Raw genomic sequence first — 19275 nt, forward strand, 5'->3', positions numbered from 1 at the left:
ATACACACTTGGTATTATTTCTGGGAATGCTACAGCTGGCATGCACAGCCTAGTTAAAATATTATAATTTACTTGACTGCATGCATAGTCGATTTGCAGTCAAAACTGCCACTTACTACATGGGAGGAAAAACAATGACTTCCATGCTACTGGAAACATCAAAGGTACTTTTTGCACTACTCCCCCTCAAAGCCTCCTGGGAAAAGCCCTGACTCATAAGCTTTCCACTGGTTACTAGAGTGCTTCTTAGGTTTGAAAAAAAAATATCATATTTTGCTACAGTACCTCCACTGAAAAATCCTCAACAAGCAGAATGGATTGAAAAATTCAAGCATGACTAAAAAGTACATTCCCCACTAGTCAGTGAATTTTGCTCCCTATTTGTCACTGCCACCTTGGAGAGCGGTGAGCATTAATAATGCATGGATGCTAGGAATGTATTAGCAACTAACCTTGCGAAGAAAATCAACTGGGGACCCAGAAGAGCTGTTAAAAAAAAAAAAAAAGGGGGGGGGGGCGGGAAAGAAAGTCAGAGCTCTCTGGTATCCTCTTATTTATTGAAGAGATTTTGGGAGAAGTGTCAGGGATGGCGGCAACTATGTATCACTGTAAACTAAGGCTGAAAGTCTCTGGAATGGGGTCGTAATTGAGTTCATTGATCACATTCAGGAGGAGAGCCACCCCCACCCACGAAGCTCCCCGGAACCGGCCACTCTGCAGCAGAAGAAATACCCCAGAGGATAACGGATATTTATGCAAATTGGCGGTTGGAGCAGAAATGTCTTTATTAAACACGTGTTTTTAAGGAAAAGCTTCATTCTGCTATTATTTGTGGTTGCAGCTATTTTGCATATGCTAATTGTGATCAAGTTTTCTTGGAAATTGGTCAGCATGCCATGTTTGCTGACCAATTTTTTGCTAGGCTTGGGCCAGTGCGGTGGGTGGGAAAAACCTTCACCTTCACCTACTTCTACAACTGAAGCGTAATGATCACGGGTTTTCTACTACAGTTATTCAAACATGGTTATTTACATCTTTTATTTTATAGTGACATGATAACATATGGATTTTATTCTCGTTTTGAAACTCTTCAGTCCTTTCAAATCCAAGTACCCAAAGATATCCAGTACCCAATGAAAATATTCTGTTTCCTAAAATAAAACAGGCTTACCATTACGCTTCTATAGTTTGAAACAATTTGTACACTAAGCTGCTATATCCCGCTGTTAGACTTGGCAGTAATGGTTTCAGTTATATATTTATGTCCTGCCATCTCCTTTTAATACACATTGTTTATATTCCAAGGCCTGTTTTCTGGTATAACAATCATTACGAGTTTTACATGGAATATAGTTGCTTTTTGTGTTATTAGCCAAAACAAATATTGTGTTTAAATCCACCTTATTGATTCACTTTCTCAATGAATGTACCCAATTTGTCAACGTAATGGGGAGATAGAGAGGAATATTCATAAGCTCTGCAGAAAAAGGAAAATAACATGGTTTTCCTTTTTCCTTCTGCTGTATATATGGACAAAAAATTTGTCATCTATTTGCCTCATCGAGGAAAAATGCCCCAGAATTATCTGTGCAGAGCTATACTTCTTCTCTTGAAATAATCAGAATGACCTGATGCTCCTAGCGAAACTATTTGCTTTGTAACTCATCAGTTATATTTTTAGTTACCCATTGCAGACCTTCATGCAATTAATTCATTAAGCTCATTATGACTTAATGTTGCATCCCAAATTCAAAGTTCTATATATACAATTTAATCTTTGGTCATTTTTTATTAAGATGAGCTTTGAATGAGCTCTATTCCCCAACAGAAGGATTGGGCCAACTCCCTAATTAAATGCTGCAGCCTGTGGATAAGCCAGAAACCTTACTGTGACACAATCCTCCTGTTTTTCACCTGCTTTCCTAATACTTATCAACTAATTCATGCCATTCTTCTAATCTTTATTTGATGTTGAAGACAAAATAAAGTTAAAAGACACCTGCTGGTAGATAGATTTTCCACTGAACATGCTTATACAGGCCTTTAGGAAAACTAGATTCTGGCATCCTAAGAGGATCACATGATTAAGATCTGAAGATTGAGAAGAGAATTGGTTCAGTACCAGTTTCCCATTCTCATTACAATTGTTCTCCTGAGAAATGAGTAATTTTTCACCATTGTTTTCTTGACACGACAGTCTTTGTTGAATTTTAGTGTATTTTTTTTTTTTGTCATCTTTCTTTCTTTATCCCTTCTCCTTTTCTTCTTCCTTCTAAACCTCCCTATGTATGCTACAGTTGTTTAATTTTTGTTATGGAAATGATTAAAGTTTGATTTTGTTTTGTTTTGTTTCATTTATCTCCCAAGAGTTTTTTAGGGTGATAGTCACTCTGTAAATGAATGTAAAAATGCTTTTGTCACATTAGCTTGCATGTTAACTGGTAAAATGCTTGTTATTTTACTCTAATGTTACATTCACAACAGGATAACAGTTTTGATCCTGTTATGCAAAAATCTGCATTATAAATTAGAAGGCATATTTCACACTTTTTATCTTGGGCAGATTCCTAATGTAGTCATTAGGTGTTAGGATGAAAAAATTGAGATAAGTCAGCTTCCATTAGCTCAGCTCACATTAGCTTCAATAGGTGCTAGCTAAGGCCACACATGCTGGTACCTTGCTTACAAGATCTGAATCTTGGTAACATCTAACGATTCTCAAGAAATTTTGAGCCTGATAAACCCCATGCATAAAACTTGTTAGTTGAATACATAATATCTTGGGCTGAAGGCACTTTTAAAATCCCCCTTTTTTTTAAAAAAAAAAAAAAAAAAAAAGAAAAAAATATTTATCTAAACAGAGCTATAATTACTAGTTACTGTAAGATACTAGTAGTTAGGTCCTGGAAATTTCAAAAATATCTTTCAACGGCATCCTAATGTTTCTCAGTTCAAAGGCAGTTTTTCAAGAGGTTAACATCTGTTTCTTATTTCATCTACTTGTACAGTTTCTAAGCAAGCCTAAAATTAGTCAGATAAACTTTTTATGGAATCCTATTTGTATTATTTCTAAGAACATTAGCACTGTGAGGCTTCTTTAATTTTGCAGGTTTGTAGACCATTATTAGAAACTGTGCAACACAATGGTGCTAAGTTCATAAGGCAGTGTCTGCTAAATATGTTTAAGATCACTGTATATTGCCGGTGACTTAATTGTGCAACTTTTAAAATACCTCTGAATGAGTACCACCTTAAGAAGATAACCAATTTGCTTTCAGAAGAATATTTTATATCAACATACCCCGTACAATCTGATAGGTTACAACAGCAATCATCAATCAACATGACAAGCTCAAAGGGATGCTCCTATAAGCTAGGCACACAGAGGAATAGAGGTGCCTCAAGAGAGACAAGAGCGGGTTTGGGGAGGTTATGTTCAAAATGCTGACCCTCCATGCTGCTTCCCCATTAAACCAGAACCTAACATCCAGGCACTCACAACCTGTACACGTCAGTGTTTTTGACTGGGTTATCCCTTGGAGACCTGCATTTTGGTTTGTGTGCTAGTGGCATCAGACCTCTCTCTGGCCAGTGCTTCCGTGCTCTCGGGGGTGAGCTGCTCTCCCAGCCCTGCATTTGTGGAGCACAGCAGCAGAGCTCAGCTCGCTCTGCCCCTCGAATGACACAATTCAAGTCCCTGGGGTGGGGAGCAGGGGATCATTAGTGTGATGTTTAGGTATGGGAGTGGGGATCTGATTTCCAGCCCTTGACACTGCATCTTGACTCAAACCCCTACATTATTGTAAAAAGGTAGGACTTCTCCCCCAAATATGCTTACTTAAAAAAACCCAAACAAACAAAAAAACACAGCAAAAATAAATAAATAGAGAAAAAAGAAGAAGAATTACACCTCTTGAGCTTAATTTTATCATTATGGGCGGTAAACTCCCATGTTTGATTTCCAAATCTTTACCTCTCTGTTTCTGCCCAGCTTCAGTCCTTTGTCCTATACACAACATTTTCAGCTCTATATTTGCACAGTGACTGAAAGAGTCAGGTCCTGCTGTGAGACTCAGGCTTTTAGGCTCTGTGTTGATACACATACATATTAAAAATTGTATTTTGCATACTTGTGGTCTCAAGCAACGTAAAGGGAACTCTCCTCCGTGTTCGTGAGGATGGCTGTAAAAGTCATTCAGGCCTCAGAAGGGATTTGTTCAACAAGGAACTTTCTTCTGGGTTGTAAGGAATTTCTTTGAGAAGACCCTCTGAGAGAAGTCTGCTTTCTACAGTCTCCTGATTTTGTCTTTTCAAGATAAAGTGAAGGGTGCTTCACTCCATGGCTTTCTGAGGCGCTGGTATCTGAAAGATTCACCATTCCAAGTCTGAGACAAGTCACAGAAAAAGAAAGAAAAACTTATAGCTTTACTTACACAAGTAGGAATGAGACCTTCTTTGCTTTTCTACTATAGAAAAAAATGTGTGCATACATGGGCATGGATTGGGAGGGATGAACTCAAAAAAGGGAAGAGACGATCTGTAAGACAGGTGGGATAAGTATGTGAATAAAGGGTTGGTAGCTGTAAAAGCAGCTTTGACTAATGTACTTGCATGTACGTACTAATACGGACTAATTTGCTCCTACAGCAACAGCCCAGAGATGCCCTTCAGGCAAGAAGCCCCATTGTCCCAGTTCCTCGTGCTGGAGTGGCCCAGTGGTGAATCGCCCAGGCACAGATCCTGAACGTGCGCGTGTTCACATAACAACCAAACCATAAAAAGCCTCCATACAGCTCCTTCCCCTCTCTGCATAGGAGCCTCCCTACACAAGTCCAGCAAAAAGACTCCAGATTGCTCTGCTGGGATTTAGATCAGGGCTTTTATCCCCTTACTGCAGGGGCACGGCTACATGCGCACACACATATTTACACATTAAGAAATAAGAAGGGAAAAAAATCCCAAAACTTAAAACTTTTGAAACGGTGTAACATGAACCCATTTACAAATATGCAGTGTCTGTCCTGAGACAGAGTCAAAACACATAACGCTGTCTTTTCTCTTGACCTTGCAAAATCTTGCCATACCCATTACAAACTCTAGCCAATTTATTTTTGTAGAAATGGAATTTACAGATTACAAAAATGGTTTGCTCGAGTCATCACCATTCCTTTGAACTCTGAAGCCATTTGAATTTGATCCTGACCAGGCTGACCATAAACCATTCTGTTTGGATAATAGAGGAAATGGAACAGTTTGTCTTGAGTAACCTTATAATAAACTGTAGCTCAGTAGTCATGAATTACAACTAAAATAGAAAAAAAAAAAAATGTATCTGTGTGTGTGTATACTTTATATATATGTGCATACACTCACATAAATACACACACAGCTACCAGGCCAGTGGAAGTAAATGAGTGAAAAAGTACTTATAATGCTAAAATTAATTTTATTTTCAGTTAAAAGTAACAAACTTCATCTACTTGCTCATTATATTTTTATTGTATTAATAAAATATTGCTCATTTAGATGAGCCTGATAAATAAAAAACTATAAATTGTCTATTCATATTCATTATAATCTATGTTCAAAGCTATGTGGATTAGTCATAACTAATAAAGTTCCAAAATATATTTTATTTGGATTTTAAAGTTTTGCAATGTATTTTTCATAAAATCATTGAAAAGTAGAGTGCTATATGCAACTTTACTCCAAAGTCTTAGAACTCATCTGAGGAAAATGAAAAAGCTTTTTGTTGGTACCATGTTCAGCAAAAATAGCAAAACTATGGGTATCTTAAAGAAGTAGGGAAGAAAAAGGTATATCTGTTGCTGTTACACAGACTTCCCCGTGGGTACCCGCACTTGTTTGAGATCTGGAGAGTTTCCTACGCTATGAGAAGAAGACCCATGCAACAGTTTCTCTTTGGAAGCCAGCACAGCACAACATAAAAACATTATAGCAGCTAAATCCAGCAAGAACAGTTTTAGTTTATACCTTAATAGCGTCTCTCATCCCAAATAAGATGCGCAGTGTCAGGTCCATTAAGGTATCCAAAAGTCTGAGTTTGCCAACACGGACTTAGATTCCTAAGCCTAAACTTTGGTCCTCAAATGCTTAGCTGACTTCTCATATCGGAGTACCTCTGGGACTGAGCTCAGGCAGGGTTTGGCCCCTGGTCCTGGTGCAGTCTGGATGCTGTGCTGCACAGCCCACAGCTGGCCCAGGCTTGCCGGAGCTGAGTACCCCTGGCCTGGCTCAAGGGCTGGGAAGTATCCCTTCTCCACCCTAGTTTCACCCCCCTTCACCTGGAGGTGAAGCCAAGCAGCTTCACCTCTAACACGCTCCAGAAAGATGAGGTGCCTCACAAAATGAATCAGAAGTACTACATCCGAAATAATAATCCCTCAAATCCTGCAAAACAAATACAGATGCTTCTGCCCAGCAGCAGGAACCAGAGCCCAATGCTGCTTTTTCCCAACATCTGAAATCAGCAATGGGTCCTGACCGCTTCCTGGGTAGAGGTGCCTACTGTCATCTATTATAGGAGATAACCGTAACTAAAGACACGGTCAGAGGCTCCCAGGCAGCTCCCGTCCCAGCGCTGTTTCCCAGGTTTACCAGTAACCACAAAGTTCCTGGAACTTGGGTACAGCACACGGAGATATCCAGCGGCTGCGTAACATGTTGTAAAACATATTGCTTTAGTCTGTGCTTTTAGGTGATGGTGAGAACAGAAAGACTGAGTCACCAAAGCCTAGTGAGAAGAGCTGGAACAACGAAACAGCTACTTTCTTTTTTTTTTTTTTCAATGAAGAAATATGCTGATTTTTCTGTCATTCATTGGCCAGCAGCGTTCAAGCCCTGCATACGCACGTGACCACGAGTTTATGAATGAAAAGATATGTGAATTCGAAAGATTGCACAAAATTAACAGATGATCAATGTCTGAAAATTTGTGCAGGGTGCGCATTATTCATTAATTGCCTTTTCATTTGATTATTCACTAAGCACTATTAATTATTTCCCTCTTTAAAAGAGCTTCAATGATCTAATCAAGAAGAGAGGGGGAAATATCATATGTCTTAGGAGACCAATAGCATACATCAAGAATCAAGGATGAATAGGAAATAGTCAAAATGAAAAATATGTGAACACCTACAGCTAATGTTTGCAAAGTATTCAAAAATAACTAGGGCATTCATAGAAATCAGGACTGGTTCCTAAATATAAAAAAACTTTTACCAGAAAATTGTTCATAATGAACAATTTAACTCGCTATTCAACAGTGATCCAAGCAATTCTCTCATTCAGTAAATGGCAATTTGAGCAGAGAGATATTTGAAGACTGACAAAGAATATTTTGACAAGGAATATCTGGAAAGAAGCAGAATTTAGCATAAACTTATCTAATTCTAAGAATATTAGAATGCTCAGCTATCCCGAGTCCTAGGTGTCTGAGAATATGAGGGGGGAGAGATCGGTTTCTGATTGAGAGAAAAGGTGGTTTCTGAAGCATCCAGAAGCTGATTCTAATCCCCACTTTAATTAAAGAGGAGCAAGTTCTTCACACTGCATCTGCTAGACTTCCCTGGCACGACCAACTGCTCATCGTTCTGACTTCCATCATCGTAAGGATTTTCCCAGTGCCAAGAGGAGACCAAGGGGGAGGGCGGGAGGCAGGGAAAAGATTGTTTTAATTCCAAACTGGAGCTTTTTCTAAACTTCAAATACTGTAACTTTTTCTTTAGTTCCTCAGAAACGGTTTTATTCCAAGTGTCTGCACATAACCATAATTCATATCGTTCCATAAAACCTCATTGCCAGAACTATAAACAGGATTGGCTTTTTTTTTTTTTTTAGGTTAACACAAATAAGCCTAATGTGTCTAATGATATGTGATCTAATGAAAAACAATATTGTTGCAATCCAGCATTTGCATTTTCATGCAGGCAATACTTATCAGGTAGATAATAACATTTTATGTTGCGAAGTAACAACAAGACTTTCCTGAAGTCAAAAAGCCTATACTCTTCTACAATTCAGTACAGAAGACATTATACCAAGGAAATTCTTCTTGGCAAACTAGGCTGTGATTAAAGGTAGTCACTGGTACTTGTGATCATTTCCTAACCTTAAGCTTTAACTCTCCTCCAAGTTTAGTTTTTTGGTAACCTAGTAGTTTATGGTTAGAACATATCTTGATAGCAATCCAAAGTCTTCCTGAAACACACAAATGACTTGTGTTCTCTAGCAGATAATTGAATTCAGATACTAGCTTTTCTGTCAAATCTCTGCAAAAATAAAATACATCATGAAAATCTAGAGACAGGACTAAGATGACCGTCATGCATACACAAAAACCGTAGCACAGAGGTTGTACCATATAAAATCGTATCTCCCCAAATAGTAATCTATTTAATATTAAAAGATTTGCAAAGGACTCATAATATTCTGTATACTTTGCTAGCATTTATAATTTCTTCTTAATTGGCCAGAAATGCATTTTCTTTCATTAACACACACCGTAACTCTTCCCTGCAAAATTATCATGACAATATACCAGCACAGGCACAGAAATCCTTCCTGTTCAGAACCACAATGATAATGTTTCACAAAAGAATGAAACTATTTTACTTGCCTGTCCTTCCCCCTGCACAAAAAAAAACCCAGAACAGCCTTGCTCACAGCAGCTAGATCAATAAGATTTTGTACTGCTGATAAAATCATCTTTCTACAGGACGTCGCTGATATTAAGACATTAGAGTTCCCCGACAGATTTCACATTGAATTCTGATACCTCCTTAGTTAACAAACAGCTATTGCATATGTTCAGTGTGTCTCCTCGTGCCAGGGAGATAGTGTGTTATAGAAGCCGTGTTTCTGTTCAGTTTTGCTGTCAGATGGATTACTACAGGACAAATGACTGTAACTGAGAAAATCTCCTCTCTGAAGCGCTGAGAAGTTTGTGGAAGACCTAGAGCAGCTAAGCTACCCTGAGCTGTTCAAAGACAAGGTAAAAAACCCGTTGCAGTTCTTGCAGTAGAAAAAAATAAGTGCAACTATTTAGGATTGCTTCATATCCAATTAATCCAATACAGATTTTGTCACTATTTTCTATTTTTATGCATATTCCTTTTCTTCTTTTTGTCAGTCATGTCTCCCAGCTAGGGGTAATGGCGTGGCACTGAGCTGCAAAAGTCAGGCCAGGTGAAATGGAGAGCCAGCCTGTGCATTGCATCCAGCTAATTCATATTCAATTTCCCAGAGCAGATTAAAGAAAAGCAGAGTCAGAACAGGGCTCTTGCTACCTCCCAGCAGAGGTTCTTCCCCGCAGAGGGGTAATTGCCATCATGCTCTCTCTGGTTACTCTCATGTTAAAAGAACTAGACGCGTCAGACCTACTTCACTCACTGTGCCAAGGACAACAGAAAAATCCGAGATATAAAGGTCTTATCTAATATCATGGACATCTTTATGTTTTCCTGCCCAGATGATGGAGGGAAATACCTTTTTTTCTGGAGGGTAGGAGATGTAATTTTTTTGAGGGAGTGAATTAAGCTTGAGTTCACAGAAGTAGCCTATAAGCTTAAAAAGAAGCATCATCATGTTCAACACAAAACCGAAACGAAATACAACACACAGCCTCTGCAATGAAAAAAACAGAAAAAAATCCCACAGGAAAAAAAAAAAACAAAAACAAAAAAAAAACACAACAAAAACAAAAAACCCAACATTTTATTTAAAAGCGGCTTTGCTCAGGAAAGATGTCCAGCTTTAGTGGAAGGAGTTACCTTTGGAAAGTGTCCGGGACAGTGGGAAGCTGATGCTTCCCCCCAGCTGACTTTCTCCACATGCCCATCCTGTGCCCTGTGGCTCGGAGAGCCGAGGCTGGTGACTAAATCTGTGTGTGGTTCAAGATCTAAGTAGGGCACCAGAAGAGACACTGATCTCTCACCTCACTTGGAGGTCCACGTGCTCCACCAGTATGGACTGTCCCTGTGACGGTAGGCAGGAATGTTGCCATTGCCAAAGTAAGGGGCTCTCAAAAGACCCCTCTCCTCTGCGGTCCCCATAGGAAGCTCTAATGGACAGCTTAAACATTATATAGCTACAAAAATAACTGCACTCATACCATTGCATGTTATATGCTGATACCACCACGACTTGTCTTACAACAAGTTTAACTATAGCAGGGGATAAGGCATCTTCGCTCCCTGCACCAGATCTCCATCTCTCCACGAAGGCTGACTTGGTGAGACACTGAAATGTTCTTCCTTTTCCGTTTGCAAAACAAGTACCCTAGTACAGATATGAGTGGAAATAAACACATACAGGAAGGCACACTTTCAGTACACTTCATCTGCTGTTGTAAAATATCACTGTAACGCAGCTGAGTAACTTGTGTTTCACTTGCTTGATGATCTGTACAAGAGAATACAACATGCTTTGCGTGAGTGAAGGAATATGAGATGCAAATGTGTGTTTGGGAAAGACTCGCTTGACCATCGCTTGGTGCACTGTCTTTTCATTCCAGTCTCACAGGAGTTGAGCTCCTAAAAATATGTTACATTTCGTGCCTAGCTGTAAAACCCATATGCAGCTACAGCAGTGGCATATACTGAAAATGAAGGGCAACATGAGTAAGCACGATGGAGCAGGCCAAAAGCAGCTGATGTGTCTGAGATACTACCTAAGGTGGCAGGATGGGACATGCTGGCAGTCAGGTTGCAGTTAAAACTCCCAGTTTTGTTTTCCTTTGTCTGAATCCTGACCTCTGAGGTACTGCAATTTTGCCTTTGCCAGTTGAGGAGCACATCAGCCTTCAATGCATCACGGCTTTTGGCTCATCCCCAGCTGGTGGCTGCTGTAATTATTCAACACTGTACGACTGGCAAATGTAAACCGTTTTTGCGTCCACTCTGCTTCCACTGCATCGCCTTAAATGCAATTTCTGCTCCCTAAGGAAGCAATAGTGACCATCTAAACAGTGTCTGCATCTGAACACTTTGAAACAAATCAAGACATTTCCAGCACTGGGTAACAAAAAAGCCCTCGCTTCTCTTGGAGCACTTTTAGACCAGATATAAGGTACCAATATAAAGCATCAATACAAAATATCTCTACAACAAAAGAAACTTCCCACTCGGCACCCCTTTTTGCAGGCAAAACTTCCCATTGACTTCCTTGCCCTAGAGAGGACTGTATTGTAGGCACCAGCCCCTAATTTCTTGCTGCATGTAATTGCTTCTCAGATGTCCATATCAAACCTCTCCAGAACACAGCCTTTGTCACTGTATGGCTCTGTATCTAATGCATCTCCAACTCTTTCATTTCTGCAGAATAATGAATCTACAGTAGATGCCGAATTTTCCCTTTAGTTTAAAAACCTACCCCTGCCTGTTGCTGCCGCGCTGTAAGAGATAATATGCTCCATGCCTACAGTATGGTACTGTTAGCCGTATAAATAATAATAATTTACACACAACTCACACACTTTTTCGGTATTTCTGCAAGCAATCCAGAGGCGACAGGAACAAATTGATGGAGACAGAAATGGGAGAATCCCACCCTGTCAGAAGATGAATGAGCTGAGCTTGCATGATGTGAACCATGGCTGACAGAAGCGAGGGGGAATCAAAGAGTGAGCAACTTTTGACAACACACGCTTCACAGCTCTGACCACTGAGGATCTACATGATTATCTCCAGACAAAATAACTGTGAGTAAAAGGCTTACATACACTTAAATTAAACACAGCAGGGTTTTAGTAATCTCTGTTTGCATTTTACTTTCTGTTAAGAAGGAAATTGCTTGGACTTGGAACATTTCATTTAATGGCATTTTTAGTTACCTTTTGTACTTCTAATGCCATAGTCTAAATTCACGCCAAATTGCCCAGGAAGGCAAAAGAAACTTTTGTCCTTTATTTTTAATTGCTGTAGCTTCCTTACCAATTTTACTAAATTAAATGTGTTTTAAAACATCACCGTATTTGAAACCTAATTATCCCAATCTCTGGATGAAGAATAGCTAACAATACAAACCCCATTTATGTAATTTATTTTGCAAAGGAAAATAAATGGAATGCAGTTGCAGTAATGATATACATGTTTGCAATTCCACCCTGTTTTTTCTCTTCCCCACAACAACTTAGGGAAGCTGCATCTTTTTTAAACAAATGCTTTAAAAGCATCTCTGCTGTGGCATTTGTTATATCTCTGCACTGTGCTTAGAATGAGGGAAACTCTGCATAATGTCATGTTCTCGCTAAGTAGCATGAAGGGCTTTTGTCTTGTGTGGTGGGTTGGGGCGATTTTTTTGTTTTGTTTTGTTATAGCTGGTCATGAATGAGGATTATGGCCTGTCGCCCACAATAAGTCATGAATGAAGATCATGGCTGGTGATTGTAATGTGTAAAATAAAAAGAGCAGGAGATGCAGGGCTGAGATGCACTGGTTGTTGAATCATTATTCAGCATACCCCAGCAGAGTGGAGTTTAATCTTTTTAGACCACCTAGTCCTGAGAACTTAAATTTCGTTTTTGTTGGATAAGCTACCATTTACTCACTGCATTTATCAATTACTTGCTGACTTCCTGGTACTTCCAGCTATATTAAGTTCTATCCCAGGAAAGAAAATTGTTCCCAACTGACGATCCTACTGGTTAAAAGCAAGAAAACAAGCAATCCTCTCCCAAACAAACAAATAAAACATGGAGCAAAAAAGTTATTAGAAGAGTGCACTAGAGCCGGTAAAGAAAATTACTGGCATTTTCCATAGCAGAGTTTTTCATCAATCAACAGTATTTTGCTGAAATCTTCTGTTAGGCTTACAAAAAACTTCTTGGAAATTAACCTGAAAGCCAAAAGGCTGTATAAATAATAAAAAAGATTTATTAAAAAACTATATAATGTTGAGACTATGAATTGAGTTCTAGGAAGGTGCCCTCAAGCTCAGTAGCCTGTTAACTGTGAGTAAACACTGGGACATATGTCGTCAAACAATCCAAAATTCTTGTTGAAGATTACTTCTACAAATATATCTTGGAAATTTGCTTTGTTGTTTTCTGTGGGGTCATGTTATTTGCTCTCTGCAAGTGTTCAGATGAGCCCTGACTGGTTTATTCATACAAATATTTGCAAGACCTTTTAAGTTTGGCCCAAATGTTTATTTGTTCAAAAATTCATATGCTGAAGGACTTTATTTGTTATTCTTCATTCACTTTCCATCCTTGTTATTCCCCATTTTAAAAAGAGTCAAATATCCAGTAAGGGAATGGATACAATACCCATGTGATTTTGATGACAAATTGTGTATTATAAACAATGACTGGTAGCAATGATCAGTGCATGAATAAGTCTAACGCTTGTTTGCACAAACTATCCAGTAAATATTTAAAAATAACAAATACATTCCTAGAAATCCTAATAGCCGTGTGAGCAAATCACAAGCGAGAAAGAACACAAAATTTGTGGAATATTTTATTTGTCATAAATAATTTAACCACCTGTGTCTTAAAACTTCAAATACAAAAACTGAACTCAACCATTTCTTTATATCCCTTCTAACACAATGGGCTCTAAGCCACTCTTCTAGCTAAGGATAATTCTATGGAATTCTTTAAAAGATTATTAAGATGTTTCTTAAATTAGGTATTTCACACATCTATTTATATCTTGGGAATCCTGAAACTCAATTTTTGTTGTGTTTTTTTTCTCTTTTGTTTTATTTTCCAAATGTGTTTCCTTCCTTGTGCACACATGCTACTTTGTTAATCTTGGTTTGTCTTACTTGCTTGGATTCCTGCATTGATTTTATTGTAGAAGATCATGAAAGTGCAATTCTTTTTTCTTTTCTTTTCTTTTCTTTTTTTTTTTTTTTTTCCAGGGGAAAGAAATAGCATTAAAGTATTTAACACATATGGCCAGTGGATAGAAGGAAAATAAACACTTCAGTTGTGAGGTCTTCCAGCTTTCTTGGTGTCCCTTTATAGTCTTAAAAAGAGCAGAAATATCAACATCTACTTTATACGACATAAGTAATAATGGTAACCAAAGTGTAACTTTAAAAATAGTTTGCCTATTAGCTAGCAAGCATTTATTTATGCAGTGCTGAGAAGAGCTGAAGCTGAAAATATCCTTTCAGGTTTACAGACATTTAAGTACATTATTAGGAGCTGTGGCACACCAACACGCAGGTATCACCCAATTTCGTTGCTACCTGATTAATTAACCTGTTTAAAGTGTGAAAGTTGGCACCCTGTCGTAAGAATCCATAGGAATAACTAATGTGAAACTATGAAATAATTTGTTCCTCAATTAAAAAAACTGAAAAAAGAGGTTTTATCTCATTATTCTTCTCCCTTGTTATCACCTATGCAAAGCCAAGAAGATTTTGTAAAACTTACTGTCTAAAAAATAATACACTATGTAACATCTTAGGAAACACTTCACAGATCTTTAATAAAATGTGGTGTTATCCAACACCAATAGGCAAGCCAAGAAGTTTTCAGGGAAAACGTATTCAGTAGACAGCAGGAATGTGAATACGAGTCCTTTCATTTAACAGGACTTATTTGTTATTCTTTTTTAGCATATCTAGAGGTCAAAGAGACAAAAAGACACGCTTGAGTTATTAATTGAGAATAAATTACATGACAAATATGGATCTTGTTTTCTATTAACAAGTTACCTGCAAATAGGTAATATCTTTTATAAATGTGCTCATTTAGGATCAACAGTTTATGGAAAAAGAAACCTCGACTTTAGAAAATGGTTGTCATGAGCATGGGTTATTCGTTTTCATTACTTTTGCTGTATTTGTCACTATGGTAAATGTTCACGCTAATTTACAGATAAAGGAACAGGTTCAGGAAGATGATCAGGGCACCTTTAAACACCTAGGTATCACTTGAGGTGTATAAGCCTGAAATTTAGTTTCTCAAAATGACTTCTCAAAAAAACAAGTATTAAACAGCAAAACAGTCACTGGCCTACTTTTCATCCAGTGTGGCTTAGCTGATTATGTGTATATATATATGGAAAATGAGACATTTAGTGCTGTGAATTACGGATTCTAAGCAGAAAGTCAGACACTTGGGGGATTTGGATGCGAAAGTATCTATAGATATCCAAGACACTGACAGCAGGATGGGCGAGGGTGTTCCCCTGAATAGCAGATGGGAATTAGTTCAGATAAATTGGAAGAAGAGTTCTGAAGATTAAACTGGTTGCAGTAGGAGGTAATGGGAGAACAAGTAGGACATATCAGGTGGCTTTCTTTTTTTCCTAAAGGGAGATGTGGAAGGAACGAGTATCCCAAAGAAGAAGAGGTGGTGGTGGTTATGGTTATCAAAGGGTAAAACTTGGAGCTGTAATTGAAAGCATTAGATGTAGGTTTAGGAAAAGACTCAACCCTAAATTCATTGAGAAATAACAGAAAATGGTCTTGGACATTGCCTGGCTTTGTGGGAAAGAAATAAAAGAGGAATAAAAGATAATCCTCCTATTATGGGTTTATATGTCTTGCGGGTCTCGGTAGGCATCATTTTTGAGAAGACACTCGGGAACGGACTCATTGTGGTGCAGCCCAAGACAAGTTCACTGCTTGCGCTGCACCCTCCATCCCTGGAGACTCGGACACTGTCCTGTTGAGAGCTTCAGTTTGGCATGAGGACAAAGCTGTGGGCTACCCTCCAAACCCTTGCAGCCCACTGGAAAGACCCCTGCCTGGCTCCACTCATGCTACTTCATTGTAGCCTCAGAGTAGAAACTGAAAGCAAAGAGAAGAGGCAAAGCAGTTTCCTGATATTTGTTCCAAAAATAAGCAGATGCTCTCCCGTGATTGGAAACAAAAAAAAGAGAAGAGGAAATGAGGTAACTGAAAAATTGCCCACATCTTCAGATTTTTGTTACTGCTTTGGTGGTAGCCAGTGGTGACAGGTGACCCATGACTTCCCCCCCCAAAAAGAATCCTTATTTGTGTTCGTTTCAATTGCTCTCATGACTTATGGCAGGGGTACTGCAAAGCCCTTCTGTCCCATAGACTTTCAGTCAGAATTTAAAGTCCAGTTTGACACTGGGCTGTTTAAACCTCTTCGTATAGTCTGCATTTAGATAGGAAATAAAGGAAATATAGACTTCAAAACGTTTCCTAGAACTGGTTGAAAATGCCTTGTCCCAATAGCTTTTTTTGTTAATATACATAACAGGCCTTCACTATGGCAATAGGCTTGTTTTTCCTTGAAAGTCTCTTACTTCATTGAAAATCTAGATATTTGAAAAATAAAATATTTCCCCTTTTCTGGTCTTCCCTGATGGGGAGAAAGCTTCCCCAAAGCACACGAACACGTGCCCAGCCGGGAAGCACAGGCGCCCGGGCGGCAATGCTCTGGGCAGCCAGCCTCCACCCTGTGGTCTCTCTTCATTCGCCTGCGTGCAGACGTAGGGGCTGGACTCTCACTGACCATAAATGAAATAGTTTAACTGTGTTTATATCAATGCAAAGAGGATCTGTTTTGTTTCGGGAAAGTAGAAACTGCGTGCAAGGTTTTGGCTTTGCAAGGCAAGCAAAGACAAGTTTCTTTACTCATTCTTTCTCTATTAAAAGCATCTGCCACTACTGAAAGGAATAGGTTCCCACCTTCCTCACATTATAGGTAGTAGAGACTTACTCTTAATTAAAAAAAAAAAAAAAAAAAAAAAAAAAATTTCCCAGTACAACTCTCAATGACCCAAAGAGAGAGTGACACAAAAACGGTAGAGAAAAAAAATCATATATTGCCACCATTTCAACTCTCCCTTTACACACACTCATGCACATGCACACACACAGTCATACACGCACACACACACTTATACATGCACACACACATATGTACATAATTGATGAAGTTAGAAATTTTTGTTTCTGAAAACCAGCTTTAGATGATCTTATTTATTTATTAGTACTACTGTTCAATTTATATTTTGGCTTGCTATTTATTATGCAAAATAACATGCTCATATTTTATTCAGCAGTGCATTTGATTAGTGTAAAGCTTTATTTGCTGGCCTGCATAACAGCATTTTGTCTAGTCTGCAGGCAATATAAGATATTCCAGATCGTTCATAATTTTGACTGACTCCAAAAAAGAAAACTGTTAAAAGGCTGAAACTCTTTCTCAGCGTGTAGATGGCAGCAGGGCCTTTGGTGATACAAGTTACAAGTTAATTTTGTCTCTGATGGAATGACTTGCTACTTTTAACAGTAAATAAACTTTTTTTTTTTTTTTTACAATAGATTCTAAATTGCTGCAGAATCCTGTGAAAAAAGGTCTTCTCTTTAGTGTCCAGTCTCTGAGGTCTCCTGGCCAGCACTTCCATATTCAGAGTCTGTTTCTATTTTGAAGAGTGATCTGCAGTCTTTTTATAAGATCTTTTTAATCTAAATCTATTGCATTTTATTAGTTTTCAGGTATTTGACATATGTTCTTTTTTATTAAGATTAATATAAAGTACTTTAGGATTTGTCTACATGAAAGGTGCTACATAAAATAAATGTTTCTGGTGTGTTCCAACAAGCTAAGTCACCAAGCAAGACCAGATGACTTCAAAAGATGATTTTAGCTATCTGTTTAAAGATAATTTAAAACATTTTAAATGCATTTCCAAAAAAAATGGTAAACTACTGAGCATAGAATAGATGATAAACATTAAAGGGGGCAAAACAGTGTAGGAAGGCGAGTCCAGGAAGCCATAAATGTATAAACTCAAAGCATTTACTTTAAATAACAAATTATGAGCTAGATTCACAAGGAAATTATTGGCTCCAGTACATGTACAGAGGAAACATAGTTTGAATAGTTTAAGGGGAAAGGTCCAGGCTAATCTTCCCTGACAAAAGACCCTGAATGGGAAAACTCTCAGTTCTTGTCTTCCACCCTGGCGCAGCCAAGATCCTCTTTAGGGCAATACTGCGTGTGGCCCCCGGTCGGGTGGGGAGAGCTGTGCTCCTGGAAAGAGGGGAAATTTGCTCTTTTCCCCCAAATGCTTTGGCTGGGAACAAGCACAGTGTACAGGGACGCCATAGTCAACCCAAGAAAAATACATATCTCTGTAAAGATACTTTTTAAAGAAAAGAAAAAAAGAAAAAGAAAAAAACCCAACAACCAACCACCAAATATGAATAAAAAATCTTCTTCTCAGGGCAAAGGAAAGCTGTCTCAGCAGCATCACTTTTAAAATGGATAAAAGCCCTTCTCAGAGCTGAAGACAAATCAGTGGCACCAGCTTTAACAGAGAGAAACCTTACTTAGGGCTAAGAGACAGCAGGAGTGGTAGGAGTACCAGCTGGAACAGAGATGCACATCAAAGAAATTAAAGCCCTATGGCTGAAGAAATTACATGGATACTATAAACTAATAATTTTAAATATTAAAAAACCCTTTTCAGGCTAAAGAAAAGATACACGTTGTAAGCAGCCAGCCCAAGGTTAGCAAGCACTGAGTGAGCACAGCCCCTCAGAACCGAAGACCTTTACCTTGATGCCTCCTAGGTAACAAAGTGAATTGTTTAATCCCTACTGGTTAAAGACACAGCTTGCTACGTTTTCTTTTTTTTTCCTCCCTGTGCTTTTGAGTTTCTGTTAAAATACATTTGTTAATCATACAGCAAAGTTGCACAAAATGTTCTGTTTCAGAACAAGGAGTTATACACAGCCTGTGTTTCACTCTACGCTGATGCAACAGCTTGCTTTTCAGCATGACTCTGGCTTTTCCCTTGCCCTAGACATTAGGCTTTACAGAGTTAAATTTAAGGTCTAATTTTCTTTACTAGCAGAATGTATCTCATTTGCTATCAGTGCATGCAGTATACTTTTTGTCAACATGGTAATTCAAGGAGAAAGTCAGGCTCTCTTTGTTATCAGATTTACAATGGTTTCTTAAAAAGACAGCTTGTGTATACCTCCTGCCTCACTAGAATACTTGCTTGCTTGGTTCCTAACAATGCCTCATTAAATTCAGTCAAACTAGTATGAAACTTACCTTCAAACAGTTTCACTCGCTGAACCCCATTCTCAAAGGATTTTCTAATCTGCAATTTCTATTTTAGACTTTGAGCAGGAAATTGGAGAGAAAAGAGCACATAGCACTTTCTGCAAAAACACCAAAACCAAACAAAACTTGATGGTACCGTTTCAGAAGCGGAATAGATTTGTGTCACTCCTGTTTTGAAGGCAATCATGCTCACAACATTTATTCTTAAAGCAGGAGCATTCACCGATGGTTTTGGCTGT

The sequence above is a fragment of the Platalea leucorodia genome (assembly GCF_965183815.1).
Source record: "Platalea leucorodia genome assembly, chromosome: 5".
Lineage (NCBI taxonomy): Eukaryota > Metazoa > Chordata > Aves > Pelecaniformes > Threskiornithidae > Platalea > Platalea leucorodia.